The sequence below is a fragment of the Vipera berus genome (assembly GCF_964194415.1).
Source record: "Vipera berus genome assembly, chromosome: 1".
Taxonomy (NCBI): Eukaryota; Metazoa; Chordata; class Lepidosauria; order Squamata; family Viperidae; genus Vipera; species Vipera berus.
In genome coordinates this window covers 74,913,392-74,930,560 of record NC_138202.1, presented here as the reverse complement: position 1 = coordinate 74,930,560, position 17,169 = coordinate 74,913,392, and the positions used below count along the sequence as shown (strand labels likewise).

General features: G+C 38.8%; 1 long non-coding RNA gene across 1 annotated transcript in view; it reads right to left on the bottom strand.

Moving 5' to 3' along the window:
- The window catches only part of LOC308672403, a 415,494-nt gene that overhangs the window by 186,420 nt on the left and 211,905 nt on the right, over window positions 1–17,169 (bottom strand). The gene's annotated exons all lie outside the window — the stretch shown is intronic.

Below are 17,169 nucleotides of genomic sequence, written 5' to 3'. Positions count from 1 at the left end.
AGTCAGAGCTGAAGAAGCTTCTTGGATGAGAAGCAAAACGTCTTCAGAAGAAACACAAGAAAGTCCAGCTGCCTCCTGAAAAAAAACACCTTTGGGACAACCGTACCTGGATGACTGAGAACCTCCATGTACATTTAGCTATGCACTTTGCGATAAACACCCAAAATGACATTCCCCTCTCCGCCTCCCCCCCCAAAAAAAAACCCCCCAGCAAGTTTTCAAATTCATCAGGCAAGATTTCACTAAGAAGAGGAAAAAAGGCAAGGCATACCCAAAAGCAGGCCAGAGGTTTTAAAATCATGAGGCCCGTAGACCAAAGATGTTTCTGGGCTAAATACAGAGCTGTTGTTAAGTGATGTTAATACAGGTAGTCTAGACTTACAACCACAATTGAGCCAAAAATTTTGATTGCTAAATGAGTTTTGCCCCACTTTATGACCTGTCTTGCCATAGTTGTTAAGTGAATCACTACAGTTAGTAACATGGTTAAGTGAATCTTGCTTCCCCATTGACTTTGGTTGTCATAAAATGACATGCTTGTAAAATGAAATCACATGACTCCAGAACACTGCAACCATCATAAACGCATGCCAGTTACCAGTGTCTGAATTTTGATTCAGTGACCATGGGAATCCTGCAATGACTGTAAATATGAAAAATGGTAGGTAATAAGTCAGTTTTTTCAGTGCCATTGTAACTTTGACCCATTACTAAACAAATGGTTCTAAGTTGAGGACTTAGAATTTTACAACCAATCTTCAGGGATAAGGAAAATAAGAGCCTAATGGAAATACATTCTCCGCTTTTGCATTTTCACATTGTTGCTTCTGTTTTTTGCCACTAAATGTTTCATATGAATCATAGTACTAAAGGTAATGAATGGACAAATGCTACAGTTTGGTGCTTGTTTCATTTTAAAAAGTTATTCAACTGGGATGGCCAGTGTGGAAAAGTCACAGATATAACAAGTCTGGAAACTCATTTCTTAACTTCCACTGTTGCACTGATTGAAAGACATAATTTCATGATGGAGATAGGATGGCCACATTTGGGCACTTTCACTATTGATCTCATTAGTTATTAGAAGTGCACAGTTCAAAATTATCCAGAGAATCATAAAAACATCCAGCAATTTGGAAGTGTTCCAGATTTCTCCAACTCTGAGGCTAAAGAGGAGAACATACAGTAGCTGACATTCAAGAGGCAATAAGAGTTTCTGATTGATAAATCTGGCTCAGTACAACCAGTCATAGATTCCACTAATAAGGAATCACAGACTGTCCTTGGGAGTTTACCAAACCCTAAATCATGTTACCAGTTAAACTTTTTTAGTTTAGACTGAGAACAGTCCAAACACAGTAAATCTGGAATTCTTTGTAGATAGATTATGTGCCAACAGGTCAATGTCAACTCTTAACAACCACTCAGATTTCCTCCATGACAATCTGTCCTTAATCTGGTTTTTAGGGTCTAAAAACCAGATTATCACCCATCATCACTGTAATTTAGTTTATCTGCCTTGCTGATTGTCCTCTCACCTTTCCTATCATGACAGCCTTTTCCAAAGAGCTAGGTCTTTGCATAATGTTTCCAAAGTAAGATAATTTCTGAGCCTTCTGGTCATTTGTGCCAATTTATTGGAAAAAGATTTAGCAACAAGTTCAAATTTTAAATCTTAATTTCCTTCCATAAGGCTGGTCACCAGAGTAAGCATATTCAACAAATAGGAAGCTGCCAAAGACAGGATAGCATAGATTAAAGCATATGCATTATTTTACCTTCAAACTGATTGCATCTCTAACAGAAAAACTTTAACAAGTAATCTTTTGAAAGCATTCACTGCAGAGTCCAATAAATTAATTCTTTGGTGAATTAACTTTTAAGTATAATTATAATTAAGGTTAGCTGTCCTATTTTCAGCCTATATATTTTATATATAAATGGTATTTTAAAATAAGAATTTACCCAAAGGGACATTTTATCATGAAAGCAAAGATCAAATATTAATTTATTTCCCATCAGTGTCCAAATGTGTCTGATCATCCTCAATGGTGGAAATAAAACCCAGTTCCTATTATTCTTAGAACCAAAAAAATGAAATCTTTATTATGGTTATAAACCAGCATAAGGAGGGTGGAATAGAAACAATATTTTTTTTAAAAAATTTTTTTTAAAAAAATATGAAAACAAAAGACACACAAAGTTAAAATGCATAACAAATTTAATTTATTTATACACATTTTGAACTGCTCATTTCCCTCAGAGAGGAGATACATTTAAAAAGCTAACACACACACACACACACAAATATACATGTGTCTGGGTGTCTATATACTTATATCTACACTCTTTTAGAACCTAGTGTTGGCCAATATTTCGGATATGCCACATATGGGCCCATATACTGTATAATCAATATCATTTAGTTCCATACAATATAGAAACAAAGAAATATGCCAAACCATATAATTAACAAAAAATCCTGCTGAAGTTATAACTGGAGGTGTTCTATCTTTGACTTATCATTTTGTTTACAAAATTTAAGCAGAAGTAACATCAACATCCCTCTTAGAAAATAGATCATTTCTGAAATAATATTCACAATATTTTCACACTGACTCCCAGAAATTGCTAGGTATTTTTAAACAATCTAGTAATATCACCTCTGGGTTAAACAATTTGAAATACTGAAATCTACAAAGAAGGGTGTTTTCCTATGAGTATTTATAAATATGTAATATAATCAAAACAAAAGACAAAATGTAATGTTTCCTGGGTCCTTAGGAAAATGTTAGATTGATTGTAATATAGTTCAACAAATCTGATGCAAAGTTGAACATACAACAATTGAAAGAAGTTGTGCTTGACAGGATAGCATGGAGAGCCTTGGTGGAGCAGTGGGCTAATGCCTCCTTAAATAACACCAGCTGCCTGCAATTAGTGCAGGTTCGAGTCCCACCAGGCTCAAGGTTGACTCAGCCTTCCATCCTTCCAAGGTAGGTAAAATGAGGACCCAGATTGTTGGGGGCAATAAGCTGACTTTGTAATAATGCCGCTGGGGGGGGGCAAAAGCCCTAATAAGCAGGCATATACATAGAATGAAGGCTAAGCACATTGATTTGTGCTTTAGATTGTAAGCCGCTCTGAGTCTTCGGGGAAGGGCGGGATATAAATGGGATTAAAAAAAAACAAAAAAAAAACTTGCCTATAAAGTCAAGAAGAGTTGGACACGACTAAATGGTTTAAAACAATAATTTCCAGACTGTAGAATATACTGTACTGTAGGGTTTTTTTAAAAAAAAAATATAATTTTTTTAAAAAGGTCCAAAATATAGAAGCCATTTGCTATAACTTCAGCTTCATTTCTGCCATCTGCATGCTTTGAATATCGCAAAAGAGTCTAATAAGCAAGTCAATGGTTCCAGCGCCAAACTATATATAAGAGGAGATGAGGAACAACCTTGATGAGTTTCGCACTAAATCTTAATGGAAGGAAAACAATCCCATTAGAAAGTTCTCTAGCAGAATGACAAAAATAGTGTTAGTCCAAGAAATAAAACTTTTTTTTTTAACTGCTGTTCCAAAAATTTAATTTGTGCAATATTGAAGGCTTTTTCCATGTCCAGTAAGACCACTATGGCCATTTCATATTTCTCAGATGGTGCTGCTGAAATATCTACCAATAATCTCATTTTATCAGAATTTTTTCACCCTTTCAGAAATCCAGATTGTGTAGGATGACTGATTTATGATAACTTCTGTAATCTTCAAGCCAGGTTTGCAATAAAAATTGCTGCATCTACGTTTTAAAAAAAGATACCAATAGCTTGCAGAATTTATAGAATTTCTATCCTGTGTTCATAAACCCGACTATAAAAATGAAAAATAAAAGGCTGACTTCTTTTTCCCAAAATTCTCTTTATATGTTTCTAACAATATAAGAGCTGGACTCTGTATTATAGTAAACAGTTCTATAGGAAGCCTAGATGGGATAAATATGTAAAGTGTGAACATTTGTTAAAAAGCATCTAGCTGTTTCCACATGGCTAGTAGAAGCCGTTGTATTGCCCAAAGTAACTAGACTATTGTCCTTTCTTTTGCCTTTGCTTGTTTTTTTTTAAAAAATCTTTTTTCTGCTCCATAATGTGTGGCAGTGCCCTTTCCTCCCACAGCTTGGTAGATCTTGGAGAAAGCCCTGCACTACTATATTGATTGAACTTTAAATCTTGGGTGCAGATTCAGAAATTCAGGGCTCCTTTGAGGCTTTCTATGGAGCTCCTGCCCTTTCTTCATCTGTGATGCCAGTTTTATTTTTTTTTTATTTATTTGTTTATTTATTAAATTTTTATACCGCCCTTCTCCCGAAGGACTCAGGGCGGTGTACAGGGCAAGTATTAAAAGACAAAATACAAAAGTTAAAAAACAATTAAATATTATGCCCGATATATACAATAATTAAAAACCATGTTTAAACCCCAACCCCAAACCCATCAAACCAGGCCAGATTGCTCAAATAAATAAGTTTTTAGATCCCGCCGGAAGGAGCGAAGGTCGGGGGCCATCCGGAGCTCAACCGGCAAGCGGTTCCACAGGTCTGGCGCGCCCACAGAGAACGCTCTCCCCCTGGGGGCCACCAGTCGACATTCTTTAATCGGAGGCACCCTGAGGAGGCCCTCTCTGTGGGAGCGCACTGGACGGAGGGAAGTTGACGTCGGCCTCAGGTGTTGCCGTAGGTAATCCGGACCCATGCCATGTAGGGCTTTGTAAGTCATTACCAACACCTTGAATCTCACCCGGAGGGTTTTCACTAGACCACAATTATATCTCCTCATCTTTCTCATCTGAAGACTGAGAAAGAATGGATAGCAGCATGCAATTAATTAATAGACTAAATGGATCTTGAGAAAACTATTGTTTGTGCTCCAGGGTGATCTATCTATGTCTGACTTTGACATATCCATGTTTTCTTTTGCCACATCCTTATGCAGCTCCTGGAATATTTCACAAGACCATATAGTCTTTAACCTTCCCAAAATATGCATACATGTATTCTTCAACCACAATTTGTCACTCTTAATAGCAAAGGGTGGCAGCAGACCTGAGAGAATGATATTTGGTGGAAATGAATGGAAATAGACAACATCTGTAGGAAATCAACTTGGCATGTGAAAGAAGTCGTCATCTATGCTAGCTCCAGATTTGGATGGCCCTTTAGGCCAGAGAAATGAAATATCTTTTGTTGTACTTCCTAGGCTGATAGCATATCCAACATATGACTAGAATGCAGACTTAAATAGACGTCATCCAAACCCACAGAGCCTGGCATCTTTCAATTTATCTGCCTATCCTAATCTGCTAAAAGCTTGCTCAGTGATACACAGATATCAGTATGTGTAAAATCAGCTAGGTTTGGGTAGATTAAAACTTGGGTAAACCTATGTAAAATATTTTAATATGTTATCTTAGGTAGATAACACTACTTTTCATTCTTCTAAATATGTAACTTATTTGTTTCATGTTACTCCAAAAAAATAAAAACAGAATTAGGGCATGTTTAAATCCACAAGTAAGGGATTCTCCATCCATGATTGGGGTGTTTTTGGACTCCCTCCCCCAAATCAGGAACCTTCCCAGGTGTGAAGAGGGAAGCAATTTGGCTGCAGGTGAAGCTGAGTCTATTGCCAAAAAGGGGGGCTTTCTCCCAGATCCCCAAAATTGGCTGAATGAAATTTCTCAGCCTTTGAATCAGTTTCTTCTCAAGGCAGAGGAAACAGAGAGAGAGAAGGCAGGGAGAGAGAGGGAGGGTGAGAGAGAGTATGAATATATGTGGTTGTCATTACTATACTTTTAGTAAAGAACGTTTAATGAAATATTTTGATTTTTTTAATGAAGAGTTGAGGTATGGGGATAATTTTATTATGAGTATTTTATTTGAAAGTAACCTTCGACCTAGCGTCTTTTTTTAGAGTTCAAAATGTTTTTGTTGCATGCAGAAATAAAAATTTGTTTTCTTTGTAGCAGTTCATTGATTTCATAAATGCAACACACTATAGTTTTTTTATACACCGCATAAAGGTAAAAAAATGATATATGCAGTGTTATCTTCATTTTAGATGTCAAAAGGGTTTTGTGGCTCCCAGTGTTTTCTTTTCTGTGGGAAACGGGTCCAAATGGCTCTTTGAGTGTTTAAGGTTGCCGACCCCTGATCTGGAGGATTCCAAATTAAGGAAGAGTATTTTCTGAAGACTTTTATTTATATTTCACACTTCTTAACTGCCCATCTCCCTCAGAATGTGGCTTTTTACTTTAGAAGGTTTGGTTTTAAGAAAAGCTATTTTAATTATTGCTTGTATAGTTTGAATATTCCTATGACCAGAACTGACTTATATTGTGAATGTATGTTTCAATGACAGAGTTTTAAGTAGTAGTACAAATTTTGTCCACCCTAAATTTAAAATGCCTTTATCTTCTGAATTGTAATTTGGTGTAAGCTATTTTGAGAAAGTTTCATTCTCCTTTCAGTTCATCACTTCAGTTGCAATGCTGAGTGAAACAGTGCAGTTCTGTTTGGGATAATCCAAAGAGATACATCAAGAAGGCATCTTGGGTAAAGGAGGAAGTGAGAATGAAAACAAGCTGAAATGAAGGAACTTGTTATAACAGCAGAAGTGATGGAGAAAAGAGCAAAGAAAATCAAGAAATGGTCAGTATCAGGTAAAGATGAAGTCCATGCTTTTTGGCTGAAAAATCTGACAGGTATGCAACCACTCATTGCCAACCAGTTCAACAACATAATGCAACGAGGTGAAATTGAAGATTGGTTAACATATGGCAAAAATCTACCAAATAATGGAAGTTCAGCAAAAGGGGCTGCATCAAGCAACTAAACCTGATTACCTGTTTACCAACAACTTTCAAAATGCTAACTGATGTAGTATCTGGTGCAGTCCAACAACATCTATTTGAAAACAAGCTCTTTCTACCTGAGCAAAAAGGAAACAGCAGAAGAACAAAAGATCAGCTCCTAATTGATGAGATCATTTTGGAAAGCTGCAAGAAAAGAAAGACCAACTTGAATGGAGCATGGATTGATTATAAGAAGGCATTTGACTCCCTGCCACATGATTGGATAATTAAGTGCCTAGAAAAACAGAAGTTGGTAGAAACATCAGACATCTTGTGCAAAGATCAATGGCACAAAGGAAGACAGTTGCTGGTCAGTGGTAATATACTGGGAGAGATTAGTATTAAGAGAGGATTTTTTCAGGGAGACTCACTACCGTCACGACTGTTATTGCACTAATTCCTTTGTTAACAATACTGAACGAGTCAGACCATGGCTATCAAACATTAAAAACATCTGCCAGGCTATCACACTATTAGCTGGATGATATGAAGCTATATGGAAAATCATATCCAAGATATTGCAATGAAATTTGGACTGAACAAATGTACCACCCTTACCTTCAATAGGAAAAAATAAGGGAAAACTAAAGGAATCAAGGTGCCCAATGGAAATAACATGAAGAGTCTGGATGAAGATCACTATAAATACCTGGGCTGGTAACACATGCACTGAAGTGAAGTAGAAGGTTAGAAGTGAATACATCATGAAAGTGAAGAAGATCTTAAAGTGTAAAATCAATGGCAGAAATACCACTAAGGCAATTAACACTTGGGCAATTCCAGTCATTATATACTCAGCTGGAATAGTGGACTGGATTCAAGCAGAACTCAAAGCTTTGGATTGGAAGATAAAGATAATGAATCATGCCCTTCATCAATGTAGTAAAGCTTACACATTCATTTACCAAGGAAAACAGGTGGGTATGCAAGTACACCAGGCAGTTGAAGAAGAAAAAAGGGCATTGGGAGAATATCTGAAGGACAGTGAAGAAGATGCACTGAAGCTAGAATACAATGAAGGTTAATTGAGTTCTGGAGTGTCAGGCCCAAAGAAGCAAGAAGAACATGTGGAGTTACTTCTGAGTAGTTCCCTTATTGTTGTTCACCTTCAGACAGAAAGAATCTTGCCAGATTAAAACAATAACTGCAATAACTATAGATATACAGTATTTTGTAAATTGCTAGAGAGGGTCCAACCTTGCTCTCTTCCTGTCCACTCAATATTCTAAGTTCTGCAGTTTCTTTGGCCTTTCTAAAGGGTCTCTCTCTCCTGTGACTCCAGACTACATTCTACTACATGGAGAGACCAAACTGGCCTACAAGAACAATCAAATGAGGAATACTTAAGAGACTTGACAAAGCAAAGTATTACATGGCCAGTGAATTAAAAAATAGGCTTAGGAGATAACAAGGTATGACAATGACTAAGAGCAGAAAAGAAAGAAAGAGACAATTGCACAAACTGACTACGTACAAAGGCATGACAAAACGGTAACATGGTGTATTGGAATATCTACAAGAAATGCCATTTGTCTGCAAGCAAAAACTGAGACCTCGAAATAGACAATTAGAAAATGAAGATGCTAGACTGCTCTGGGACTTTAGAATTGAAACACACAAGCACCCGAGGCATTTAACAATTGTTGATAAAAAAAGGCAAAAAAATCTGGATAGTGAATGTGACAGTCACTGGAGACAGCATAGAAGAGAAAACCACAAAATAAAAACGTTTGCAAATAGAAGCAAAATAACTGTGGCAAAAGAATGGAAAAATGGTACCACTATTAATCCCAAAACCTCTGGAGCAGCACTTGAACACCATCGGCATTGATAAAATCACCATTACTCAATTGCAATAGGCAACTTTACCTGGAATAGCTTACATCTTGCAACAGTACCTTTCACACCATCAAACAACAACATCTGCCTACCTCAAGCTCTTGGGAAGAACTCAATAGATGGATAAAAATGCCAAATCCAGTCTAAAGATCTGGTTAATTATGTAGCCAATCATAATAATAACAACATATTAAACTTTTATACTGCCTGACTCAATTAATCTGATGTTCTTTCTTTGGTTTTCACTTTATAACCCTAACAGCATTATCAAGAAATTGGGCAGCTTTATAAATGTGGAAAGCAAATATCAGCTCCAACTTGTTATTTTTTACTTCTCTTTTTCATATTTCCAAGAATCAATCTGGCATTTTTCTTAAAATTATTTTAATGAAAATTATTTTTCATTAATATCTCTCATAATGATGTGCTAATGAAGCTGGTGAATGATCTCTGGCGGGCTCGGGACAGGGGTTGTTCCTCTGTCCTAGTCCTATTAGACCTCTCAGCGGCTTTTGATACCATCGACCATGGTATCTTACTGCGGCATCTCAGAGGGTTGGGAGTGGGAGGCACTGTTTTACGGTGGTTCTCCTACCTCCTGGGACGTTCGCAGTCGGTGTTGGCAGGAGGGCAGAGGTCGACCTCGAGGCCTCTCATATGTGGAGTTTCTCAGGGGTCGGTCCTCTCGCCTCTCCTGTTCAACATCTATATGAAGCCGCTGGGTGAGATCATTCGTGGTTTGGGGGTTGGGTATCATCAATATGCTGATGATACCCAGCTTTTCATCTCTACCCCAAACCACCCCAGTGATGCCCTCGATGTGATGTCCCGTTGCCTGGAGGCGGTTCGGGTCTGGATGGGGAGGAACAGGCTTCAGCTCAACCCCGACAAAACTGAGTGGCTGTGTGTGCCGGCATCTCAGGAAATTCAGATTATTCCATCTCTAATCATGGGGGGTGAGATATTACCCCCCGTAGATAGGGCTTGCAACTTGGGTGTCCTCCTAGACTCACAGCTCTCCTTGGAAGATCATATAGGAGCTGTGACTAGGGGGGCCTTTGCCCAGGTTCGCCTGGTGCGCCAGTTGCAGCCCTATCTGGACCGGGATGCCTTGCGTACAGTCACTCATGCGCTCGTGACCTCCCGTTTGGACCACTGCAATGCTCTCTACATGGGGCTGCCCTTGAGGACTACTCGGAGGCTTCAGCTGGTGCAGAATGCAGCCGCGCGAGTGGTGGTGGGGGTTTCCCGATACTCCCATGTAACACCTCTACTCCGCGAGCTGCATTGGCTTCCGGTTGCCCTCCGGGTAAGATTCAAGGTGCTGGTAATGACCTATAAAGCCGTAAATGGCATGGGTCCGGATTACTTACGGGAGCACCTGCTGCCGGCATCAACCTCCCTTCGTCCAGTGCGCTCCCACAGAGAGGGCCTCCTTAGGGTGCCGTCGGTCAAAGAGTGTCGACTGGCGACCCCCAGGGGGAGGGCGTTCTCTGTGGGCGCACCAGACCTTTGGAACCGTTTACCGGTTGAGCTCCGGATGGCTCCCGTCCTTCGCTCCTTCCGCCATGACCTAAAAACATACTAATTTGAACAAGCCAGCCTAGTCTGATGGGTTTGGGGTATTTTAATATTATTGTATTAATTTTATTGTAATTGGGCTGCATTATTTAATTCTTTTTTAACTTTTGTACACTGTATTTTTATTGTATTTGCCCTGTACACCACCCTGAGTCCTTCGGGAGAAGGGCGGTATAGAAATTAAATTATTATTATTATTATTAACTGTCTGCAGGGAAAGTAAGGAGAAATACAGTATACTGTTTTAACAAAACTATTCAACACACACAGCTAACAAAAGCTGTTGAAATGTCATTTCATATTCCATAGTTATGGATCACAGAAAGCAAAGCTGTTGATCACCTGATGTTGCATATGCTAACATTTATTTTTACTATAACCTGCATTGCCTCTGGAGGAATAGAAGAATAGTCAGCATGCTTGTCTAATTCTGAGAATTTCTGTTGACTGTTAAAAAAAATTCACCCTATAGCGTTATATCCATTTGTCTGGGATTAAACTCTACTGAATATGATATGGCTTACTTCTGAGTGGATATATAAAGGATTGATTTCTTAGGGTTTAATGGGCTGTGTGGCTCTTCAGAGTGGCAATAAGTTGTTTTGAAGTGGTTTGAGATGAAAGTGCACTACCTGTCTGCTCTTCAAAGCAGCTGCATCATTTTGCACAGCTGCCACAGGATTCTTTGGGGAAAAAATCCATTACTTTAAAAAGTCACAGACAGATACTATTTTTATATCAATGCATATTCCAAAGCATCTATTTGAAAATGAATCCAAAATACTACACTGCCCTGTTGTGCACTATTCATATATTTTAGAAAGCTGATGTTGTGGAGGTCAGTATACCCTTGGCACTGTAATTTTGTAGCCCAATTATAGTCTTTTGCTACAAAGTGATTGTAGAGAGAGGGAAAACTTTGTGGTCAGTCTCCAGGGGGAAGACCCGTGACAATCGTACGACATTAGCACTGGAGAGCAGAGCTGAGGAAAGCACTGAAATTCACAATAATATTAAAGATGAAGCAAAGAAAATATGCTGAGATGCAAAAAGTAAAAGAATATATAATATCTGTCTCTTGATCCATTGGGAATAGTTGAAGAAAGGCAGAAGGCAAAAGGGAAGAGAATGCTAGGTTTCAGAGAAGAATGAGAAGAGACAAGAATTATATACACAAAGAGTCGGACACAACTTAGCGACTGAACAACAACAAAAAGTAATGCAAAGGCACTGAGGTTAATAATCAAATATGTAGGCAAGATTTTTATTGAAGAAAATAAAAAATCAAGGAAGCTGTTTCCACAAAGATGAGCACAATAAAAGAAGGAAAGTATCAACTGAGCAAACAAGATTTTTAAAAAATTGCAAAAATATATGAAAAACATGCCTCAAAAGTATTGTATAGTGATTAGTGATAAGTCCAAAGCCTTGATGGGTAAATCCTATTATGTCCTAAAGGTCATGTCCTGCTTCTCAGGGGTTGTGGCTGATGGCTATTTTCCTGTGTTGGATGGGTGAGGGGTTGCTGGTTCTAATCCTATCACTCTGCTATTGTTAGCTACCAGTTTTGCTGCAAGGGATTTCAAAATATTTTGTCTTGAATGGGCTTCTGCCTGCTCCTATTTGCTCATGAATGGGGCCTCAGTCTTTCTGAATGGGATTATCAAATCTGCATTTCTACAGAGCTGGCCTGCTTAGTTTCTGTTTGCGACTATTAAGAAAACCTGGGCCTGCTTTCCTTTGGGGAAATATAATATTCTGCCTTTTTAAATATGCCCAAAATATTTCCTTCTCTGTGGGAGGCTGACTTCCCATAACAGTAAATGCCATTGCAATTTATGATGAACATCTGAGTGAGTTTTCTTTCTTGTCTCCCCCTCTTCTGCCATAGGGGCAGCTACAGTGGGGGCAACAGGGTGAAAATGGCAGGCCAATCAAGCCCTAACTCTTTTTCACTTGTATGGTATACATCACAGGCATGTAAAAGCAAGGGGGTTTCAGCTGTCTGCTTGTGTTTTCCCTTGGACCCCTGGCCCCACAGTCATTTCTTTTGCTCTACAGCACAATTAGATAATATAAAAAAGCAAACCCTAATGTCTCTAGGAATTTGATTTCTGATCCATATTAAGCACTGCTTAAGGAGGAATCTGACAAAAATTTTGTCTTCAGGAGGACTAACTTGCTTTTAGTTTGTTATATATTAGGTTTCTATAGCCTGGGCCCTTTAAATGAGCAGTTCTGTTTCTTTAACATGACACATTTAAGTAGGTCATGACATATGCTTAATTTGTTCCTCGGGAGGGACTGTAACTCCCCCCCCTTTTATGGATTCAGCAATAAAATGAATATTCCTGTTTCCCTAAGGCTATATTTATTTTTCTAATAGCAGTACTGTTTTTTTCTACCTTAAAAATGAGGTCAGTTTGCCTTTCATCAACGAACAATATTAATATCCTGCAGAACAAAATTTGCTATTAACATAGTCTATTCAAAATTTTGAAAACCGAGGGAGAATAATCTTTTTTATTATTCCCTTAACAGAATTGAAACAGTTTTGGGCAATTGGTGAAAATGGGGATATTTTCATTTAATAATAAAGTGATTTGAAAAGAAAGCAAACCAAGGCTTGTTTTCCCTCACTCTGGTGATTAGGATTCCCAGAGCTACTGAATTATGGTCAAGTTGGGTACTTAACACAAGTTGTTAATCACATTTTTTTTAGAAACAGAGGAGTGATTCTGAGACTTTGGAGAATAGGCTACAGCCTGTAGAGGTGAAGTTGTGCATCTAAATAGGAGCAATTCATGACTTGTTCATCAAGCAGCTCTCGCATTTATTTCTTGGCAAGGAGTCACTCAGCTCCATGTGTTCAGTGCAAGCTGGCTTGGCCTGTTTGGACACTGCAACAAGGCAAACGCGGCTGTTTTTAATGATTAGCATATGGGAGGTGTGAAAGGAGAATTATTCAGGCTCCAGCTTTCTTCCTTGCCTTTGATGTCACTTTACTATCACCACATAATTCAATTAACATACATTTATGACTCTGCCGTCCTTTATGAAACATCCCCAGAGAGATTGTAGCTTTAGCAGGAAGGGGGCTCCTGCTGAGGTTTGATGAGACAATGAAAGCATGACATTTTTATGGTCTTTTAGACCTTGGGAATCCCTAAACACTTCATGAGATAATAACCAATCTCTTTAGAATCTCTGTAGAGGAGAAAAGGTGTACAATTGACCAAATATTAAACTGGGAGAGCAGAGGAGATTGAGGAATATGTAGTTGTCAGAATATGACCAGAGAGAACCAGGTTCAAATTCCCACATAATCCTGAAGAATGCTGTTACAGGTAATCCTCGACTAACAACAGTTCATTCAAAGTTACAACAGCACTGAAAAATGTGACTCATGACCGTTTTTCACAGTTACAACCTTTGTAGCATTCCCGTGATCACTAGATCAAAATTCAGATGCTTAGCAACTGGTTCATATTTATGACGGTTGCAGTTTCTCAGGGTCATGTGATCACCTTTTGCGACCTTCCGACAAGCCAAGTCAATGGACGAGCCAGATTCACTTAACAAATGGCTTCCTAACTTATCAACTGCAATGATTTACTTAACAACTGTCAAGAGAGGTCATAAAATGGGGCAAAACTCACTTAACAAATGTCTCACTTAGCAACAGAAACTTTGGGATCCGTTGTGGCCATAAGTCAAGGACTACCTGTATTATTTAATTTAATTTAATATTTGCATTTGTATACCGCCCTTTCCCTGAGGACTCAGGGCGGTTTACAGGGAATTAAAAATCAAAACATACAAAAGTTAAAACCAATTAAAAAGCATTAAATTCACCCTGTACATTAAAACCCCAGTTAAAATTTTCTCCTCAGCCTGGGCCCGAGAGCTCAAAGAGCCAGGTCTTCAGGCCCCGGCGGAATGATCGGAGGTCGGGAGCAGTCCTCAGCTCTACCGGCAGCTGGTTCCAGAGGGCAGGCGCTCCCACTGAGAAGGCCCTATCCCTGGGTGTCACCCGCCGGCAATCTCTCACCGGCGGAACCCTGAGCAGACCCTCCCTGTGGGAGCGCTTTAACCACTCCCTTTAACCTTCCTCACAGGGTGGCTGTGGGGATATCAAGGAAAGGGGGCTAATTTCTGCAGTGGCTGTGAGTGCTAAGACTATGGAAATCTGCACGTGCAGCACACTTAAAAAAACCAGGTAGAGTTTTGGGGCAGATGCCATCCTGACTTTTTGAACATATGCTACAGACAACCTTGTTGCTGGGAACTGCTTCTTTTTCCTGTGGCTTTTAATAACCAATTGTCACTGGACCCTAGGCAATATCAGTGTTTTATCAAAGCTGGCAGCTTTCAGATATGTGAATTTCAATTGTCGGAATTCCCAGATGGCGGGGGAATCCTGGGAGTTGAAGTCGACACATCTCAAAGTTGCCAACTTTAAAAAAACACTGGTCTACATAAAAATTGCGTGAATCTGTCATTCATATTTGGTTGCTGTTTGGTTTTGAATAAGTTACTTTGAGTCCCCTGGTTAAAAAATAGGGAAAAAATACAGTAATGTAAGAGAAAATTGCATGAGGGTCAAAAATGTCATGATGGCAGCCATGACCATGTGATTTACACGTGTTCCTTGTAAAAAAAGGGGGGGTTGATTACATTGTTGTGATGATCAGCTTGACTTTTCTGTGCATGCCTGTTGGGAATGCTTCTGGAGAAGTGCAAGATGATCTGAACAATGGGAGGTCCCCACCATCTTAGAGAAGATTTCTGTTTATGTGAATCTATCTAACCATCAAGGCATCTTAAAAGGACTGCCACACCACCTGAAGGGAACTTAGGCAGAGGCTGAAGTCTGGACTGTTCAATTTTGGGAATTTTCTCACTCAGATTTTTAACTGATGCTGTCTTGATTCTCTTTTCTTCACCTGGTAAATAGCTTGTTATTTGCCTCTGCCTGGTTAATTTACTTTTGCATTTCTCTTCTAAAAAAATGGTTCCATTTTTACACTTTAATTATTTTTATGCTTTATGCTTTAGATGTTTTGTGTTAAGTGCTTGTTTTTCCCTATAAGCTGCTCAGAGAACTTTGGCTGGGGTATGAATAGCAAATAATTCAAATCAGTGTGGAAATAAAACAAGCCAAGCAAATAAAACCCAATCAGACTTGTTTGTGTTTGGCTTAGCATAACCAGAAAGAACTATGTTTTTTGTTACACAGTGGGCAATTTTGAACATTATGCCAAACCAAAAGAAAATGGACTGCATTCTGGTTTAGCATGATATGTGCAAACAAGCCATTAAAATCATATTCATGTCACTTACAAGCTTTTTTGAGTTTGAGCATGTTTTGTCTCTTCCCTCAAATCATAGCATTAGGAAGGATGAGGTTTAAGAGAATGGATATGTGAGTAATGAAAGCTATGAAAACACTGAACTGGGAGGCATACGTGGAATGTGATAGTGAAATATACACACACACGAGAGATGGAGACAGAGACAGAGTTACATATATCCAAAATTATATTAACTTGGTATATAGAAATAACCATCATAAAAAATGTACAATAGAACTAAAGTGACTGGTAACTACAATTAGATCTTCTCTTTAAAATGTGAATTTCAGTTGAACCTTCCACTTTTTCTCTCACATCAAGTGAGGACTAAGGAAAAGTTAACCCTTTCTGGCAATTGTTAAGACTTCTTTGATATCATCACTTCACAACATTATGCTGTTCCAAGAATTTGAGGTCGAATGCACCACAGGTGGGACACATAACCATGTAACATTCTACTAAGTTCCGAGTCTATTCTAACATGATGGTCCAAATGAGCTCCTTCAATATTTCCCAAATTTGTCTAAAAACTTGGAGGACCAACTCTTATCTATTAGGGTTAATTATTGTTAATAGACACCCTAAAATGTTTAATTGTTTCCCCTAAATATAGAACAAAATAACATCCTACAGCACTATTTTAAATTTTAAAAATGTTTTGTCCTGGCAGTTTAGCATGTTAATTGTGGACATTGATTTTTGTATTTCCACCTTGGCTCCTTAGAACCAGGCATTATGCTGCTTCACAGCCAGAGTGTTGTAGCAATTTAACTCTTGGACCAAACCTCAAGTCTACAATTATTAATTTGGACTTGACTCTCAACAAGCACCTGGTGCCAATCATTTGCCAAATATCAGACCAAAGAGAAAAAGGATGCTGAAAAAAAGACCAGTAAAGTATAATTCTCATGGGTCTCTGTTTCCTCCCCCAAAAAAGAGAAATTGTGGGAGCTTTCTCACAATTTCCTTTGATGCCATGTATTCCATGGAAATGCTCTGATTAACACAACAATGTTTATTTTAAAACCAGCCTTTGCCGTCCTTGTCCTCAATACCAATGGTGCTCAGAGCATCTGGTCTCAGTAGTTGTAGGCAAATACCTTGTGACAGAAAGAAGGGGAAGATGGAGTTTGGGGATACCACTGTATTCCCTTCTTTCAGCAGGGGATTGGGAGCTTTATGGCATATTGGCTCCCAGGAGTGCCCTAACAAATATATCTTAATTTTGTTTCTTTAGTTAGATTTATATCCTGCCTTCCCTCCAGAGACTCAAGGCAAGACCATTCCTTCCTCCATTTTCCCCACCAGATCAATCCTGTGAGAAATGCTGGGCTGAGAGAGAATGACTGTCCACAAAAAGATGACATTTTTGTGACTGAAGATGGTCTTAATCCAGGGGCCTCTGTTCCTGGTCTAACAGTTAAGGATTATAGCACACTGGTTGTCTGCTTCAGTTACCTGAGTGGGTCAATGAGTTAGAAAAGCCATT